Below are 6225 nucleotides of genomic sequence, written 5' to 3'. Positions count from 1 at the left end.
CAAGTAGCTGGAAATGCTGGGTAAAGGCTAAGGTTTCATCTTATTAGTTCACTGAACAGCTGATGTAGAAGAATGAGCTAAACGCCTGACTTAAGTCTGCAAAATCAGTTTTGGTATCAGTCAGAAGTACACTGCCTATGGTTCATATGATTAGTTATGGTTAGCAATATGGTGAAAGTACTGTGATCAAAGTAAAACTCCGTCTCCTCATCACAGAAAATCCAAATTTATTATTGTGTTATTTCAGATGTACAGAAAAGGAGGTCTTGTTTTAGTTTGGATAAATGAGGGAAGAAGGAAATATGTCTAAAGCAGGTTGTAGAATTTGGAAAGGCTTATTTGGGGACAAAATAGCTGCAGAGATTAAACTTCTGGAAAAAAAATATGAGTACTAATGTAGAAATTATCTCAAGCTTTTAGAAAAACAAAGAAAATGCCATCAGACCTGAGGTGACATTTGTTCAGTTATTTTCTGAAATGACAATATTATTAATAACAAAAGTGATGGATTAAATAAAGGCTGAAGCTTCACTGCTACAGTCATATTACATGGACTGAGTAAACTGTGTTTAAAAGTTCACTGACACCACTATTATAATATAAGCATAAGTTGAACTAATGTAATATTTATAATTCACATTGTGTGATAAGTTTTAGTTTATATATGTATATATATATATATATATATATATATATATATATATATATATATATATATACATATACATACACACACCACTCCAGACCTCGGTGCATGTGCACCATGCTAGTGTTCGAACCAAAGCAATATTAACAGCACACACACGCACACACACACATGGTCCAGGACAATCCAAAGTCTCTTTAATGTTTTGACCCCAGGCAACTACACTGATGAAGCTAGGGGTGAAACCGGTTTGATTGCTTGCTCTCCACCACTGTGCAGTGACTCTACTATTTATGAAGATAAAAGCTATTTAGTTTTTTAAATTAATAACTCAAGATTAATTTTTTGCCTGGAATTGCAACATTTAAGAGACTTGGGATTGTGCTGCACTGTGTGTGTGTGTGTGTGTGTGTGTGTGTGTGTGTGTGTGTGTGTGTGTGTGTGTGTGTGTGTGTGTGTGTGAGTGTGTGTGTGTGTGTGTGTGCGCACACACACACATATGTGTATATATATATATATATATATATATATATATATATATATACATATACATATATATATATATATATATATATATATATACATATACATATATATATATATATATATATATATATATATATATATATATATATATATATATATGGGTCTACTGCTTTTATTTGAATTACATTTGGTCGAAAATGATTTCAGGCAGCCCACTCCACTGAAACCTCATTTGACTGAAAGCACATTTGGTCGAAAATGGTATGTAGCCCCTGCCCCACAGCAATGTGACCCTGGAGTGAGAATATAAAGTTAGGGGGGGGGGGGCACAGCCCCCCCACATTTTGCAACCAGTTTTTACTGATGTTATATGTATTAATGTATTTTTAATGGATACACATGTATATAATAGTGCACAAACTGCAATTATGTGCCCCCCACACCCTCCCTTACTGAATATTCTCACTCCAGGGTCGCACTGCAGTGGGGCAGGGGCTAAATACAATTTTCGAACAAATGTAATTCTACCAAATGTGCTTTCAGTCAAATGAGGTTTCAGTGAGATGGGGACTGCCTGAAATCATTTCATAGAGATGCAGAACATATCCACGTAATGTATGTTGCATAGCTTAGAATGGTTCTCTATCATTATGAGTTGATTGATAGTGCAGGACTTATTTAATATATGTCGTATAGCTTGGAATGGTCTGAAAACATTATGAATTGATGGTTTCCGATGTTATATTATTTTAATGTGTTTTAAAGTATGTAAAGTTTTGGCTAGGATTGTATAATAGGTTATTAACATACATTTTTAACATTTAGTGAACTAATTATTTAATGTAATAGTGTTTGGACAGTTTTAAAATGTGGTTTTGTATGAATGGGAAGTGACGTGATTTGAATGGCTGGATTAGCGCAATTGTGATGAGAGATGTATTGTTTCAATTAATTAATTGTAATGGGATATGACGTTTTTTGAAATGCTATATCAGAGTGTTTTTCAACATTGATTTTGTAACGTCTGATGAAGCGGGCAACCGCGATAGCGCTAACGTTTTACTCACTTAATAAATAGTTATTTTGTTTACTTCACGTTGGACTTGGAGCGTTTAATTGTGGATTACGGAATTGCCTATCCATACACCATCCATCTTGGCTTTAGTTCTATATAAATCCTTTCTTTGGGCGCTTGTGGGGTACGTTTTTTGTATATATATATATATATATATATATATATATATATATATATATATGTTTGTGTGTCTACTTCAGATGATTTAACTTTAAAATGTTTGACTTTCATATGGCCGAGACCATATGATCAAACATTTAAAAGTTCGAACATCTAATAAAAAAATTAAAACAAAACAACAAAAAAATAACTGAATGTTTTTAGCAGGCGGGCAAGCCCCCCTGCACCACCTACACTCCCTGCTACTTGAATATACCAAATCTAAGATCGCACTACAGTGAGGAAAAGGGAAATCTTCCCGTTCCGAGTTGTATGGAGTTCTTCATTAAGAACAATTGAACTTTTAAAAGTTCGATCATATGGTCTCGACCATATGAAAGTCTAACTTTTGGAAGTTCGATCATATGAAGGGGACCCATATACACACACACACAAATAAACACACACACACACACACACACACACACACACACACATATATATATATATATATATATATATATATATATATATATATATATATATGTCGCCTCACAGTAAGATGCTGTCTGGTTCGATTCTCAGCTAGAGCATCTTCTGCGTGTAGACATGCATGAATGGGCGTACCTTTGTTGAAGGTTGTACGTCAGGGCTGGTAACTCTGCATGTAAAAATCAACTACCAATCATTAGCAGACCGGAGTTCCGCTGTGGCGACCCCTAACCGGGAAAAGCCGAAAGACACAACAACATCTCAACATATTTACAATTGTTTTTGTATATGCACTATGTTAGGTGATACAGTGCTTAAACATCATATGACATTGACTATGTGACATGACTGCTTACATTTAATATCTAAACAACTAGGATTTAAGTAAACTGCATTCTGAGGAAGTCTAGTTATACTGACAAAAGTGCTTAATTATTGAAGTGTTTGGCATTTTATGCAATTACTTGATTTTTTTTCTCTCAGTTTTTGATATTTTCATCAGTTTGCCTTCTCTGGTTCATTTTGTTAACATCCTTTACATTTGAGGGATGTTGTATTTCATGGATTAGGCTGAAAAGGATTCAGCATTAGTATAGGTACGTAACTCCCTGTTTCATCCAATCCCTCCGATCTAATCATTGCAGCAGAATCCCTTGCTAACCGAATACCCAGGTGGCATTATGACATGATACTTCTGAAAATTGTAGTTCCAAAGGAGGCTTTGTGTCTAGAAATGATGCCTAGCTTGCAATACTTGGCAAAGGTATGCAATATAGATTATGTTGTTGCTGCACAAATCTTCTGCATAGAGAAGTTTCTGAAAAATGCCATAGAAACTGAAACAAAGTTTCTGGAATGAGCTGTTGATTTACCTGGCATTTTTTTTCCTTGAAGAGTATGGAAAAGATATATAGTCAGAAAGTCATCTGGACAGAGTTATTTTGGAGACTTCTTTACATATTTGTTGGGAGCAAATGCTAAGAACAAATGAGACTGTCTCTTTGTTATTTTGGTTCTGTGAAGATAAAATCAGATATAAATATGCAGGCCCAGCAAGTAATTAAGAAACTCTACACCACTGGGGTGATTAGTGAAGAAATGCAGATGATTTGGTTGGTTTAAATTTATCTATTGCTATCACAGGACAAAGGAGATATTCATTCTTAATAATACTCTGTACTTGTGAAAAACAAATATGGAGTAGTGGAAGACAGGGCTTTTAATTCTGAAATTCACTCAGCTGAAATGATGGGTACTAACAATTATGTCTTCAGAGATAGTGATTTTAGGTCTTTGGAAGACACTAGCTCAAAGGGTGTTTTAGGTAAAGATTTTGCTCAAGGTTCAGGTCTCGACAAGCATAGGGTCTTTTATATCAAGACAAAAAAGGAAGGCCCCTTTCATAAAGGCTTTGAATAGTCTGTGAGTTGCCAGAGAATAGTGGTTAAAACCACTGTGGAAATTAGAAATGGATGTTAATTGTACCTTGATCATGAAATAACTAGAGCCAGCATCAAACAAATTTGATAGGAATTTGAGAGCCACAAGTATGGGTGCAGAGAAGGGATCTATACTCTTTTTGTTAGCCCATTAGGATAAACATTTCCACTTATTTTTCTAAACGTTTATCAGTGGATTCTTTAAGACATGGTGATAAAATGTTAACTACACCATGGGATGAAGTACAATCTTTGGCCAACAAAGGAACTGAAGAAACCATGTGGTAAACTTGAGGTTCTGTAAGTCTAGGTGAACAGGATTGGATGGGTGAGAAATGTGATCTGGATGGGCACTTCATTAAGTGAGGTCTAAGCAAGGGAGACCGGATTAGCTTGTCTCGAAGAAGCAATGAGGATCACTATGGCTTTGCATGTCAAGGTTTTCTGTAAGACTATGGTGATTAGGGGAGTAGGAGGAAATATGTACAGCAGCCCACTGAGCAACCAGAGTGTCGCTTGGTGATTGGCCTTTGGAAGGGATTAGGGCAAAGTAGCTGCTCCTTTTGTGTTAGACAGTGAGGGAAAAGATCACAGCGGTGTTGGCCCCAGTACCTTAAGATTTGTTGTGCAACTCTAAGTTTGAGTGACCACTCAGGCGGCATTAGGATGGACCTTAGTCTGTCTATTCAACAGCTGGCATTGACTGCAATATTCTTTTCAGTCAGAAAGTGATGCTAATCAACTGCCCACTGCTATACTCTCATGGCCTCTCTGCAAAAGTTGGTGGGGGGATGGGGTGAGAGGAAGTTAGTTTTGAAATTCCTGCACCATGAGGATAACTACTCTCATCTGAAGAATATGGATGCGTACAAGAGTGGAGGGAGGATCTCATAGTTGGGAGCTGAATGCTCATTATTCAGTGGACAATTTTCATGAATTAGTGTGCATTAAAAATCATCACAATTTTTGAAGCCATCAGTTCAAGAACTATTAGGAATCTGGATAGGTGTGATCCATCTTGCTTCCAGGGGACTGAATCCATGCTTGAAGGATGCTGTATTTGATGGACCAGGCTGAAAAAGATCTTCATCTCTATAATTTCATAGCTTCAGTCAACTGTTTTCAGAAGGCAGACATATAATTCAATTTGTTGTGGCATTATATGAAGATGATGGACTAAGCAAATTGAAGGTGTGATTTATCATAGCTGACAGAAATGTCTAAGCATAGGCAGAGCTGTAGCAAGTAATCCCTGGCTGTTATGACAGACTCACTGGTTGTATCAGTAAGTAGCCAGTTACCTACCTCAAATCCCTCTTTGTCACAGATGGACTGCACTACCATCATAAGTTGTGGTGAGGTCAAAAGCCAGGACTGTGAATTGAAAGGCAAAGAAATATATTACATGCTGTGGCAATCTTGATATAAAAGTAGGCACCCTGGACGTCTGTTGAATACATCCAGTGGGTGCGTGACTATCCTACATTTCCTCATGGAAGAAATGTGTCCAGTAAATGGAAGCTACAATATGTGAATAGTGTCATTTGGATGGTAACAGTCATACTTAAATGGCAGAATAATGGGCAAGATAAAGTTGGTTAATGACCATTTCGCTAAAGCCCATTCAGCTCTAGGCAGTTCGTCAAGTTGATCAAGTGCATAGAACTTTGAATAACTGGCAAAATTAGTAAATCAGAATAGATGAAGAGCCACTGTCTCAGTTTTCCAAGTGAATATTGACAGATTAGTGTAATTCTTTTGACTCACGACAAAAATATATTTTTTATAAGTGAACTACAATACCAAAAAATACTGGTCATTTCCCTTACAATGTCACTAGCTAAACATCATCCAAAGATCATTGAAGAGTCCTAGATTTCATCATACAGTGCTTACTTTATTCCTGTTCTTCATCACTGGATTTTGGGCAAGGTATGCAGCATCAACTTTCTCACCTCAAGTCATAGAATTGATCAAAGAAGTCATCA

Source organism: Protopterus annectens, chromosome 13.part0 (assembly GCF_019279795.1).
Source record: "Protopterus annectens isolate FY-2018-M chromosome 13.part0, PAN1.0, whole genome shotgun sequence".
Classification (NCBI taxonomy): Eukaryota; Metazoa; Chordata; order Ceratodontiformes; family Protopteridae; genus Protopterus; species Protopterus annectens.
The sequence above is the reverse complement of the archived record's forward strand: the minus strand, read 5'-3'. Positions refer to the sequence as shown.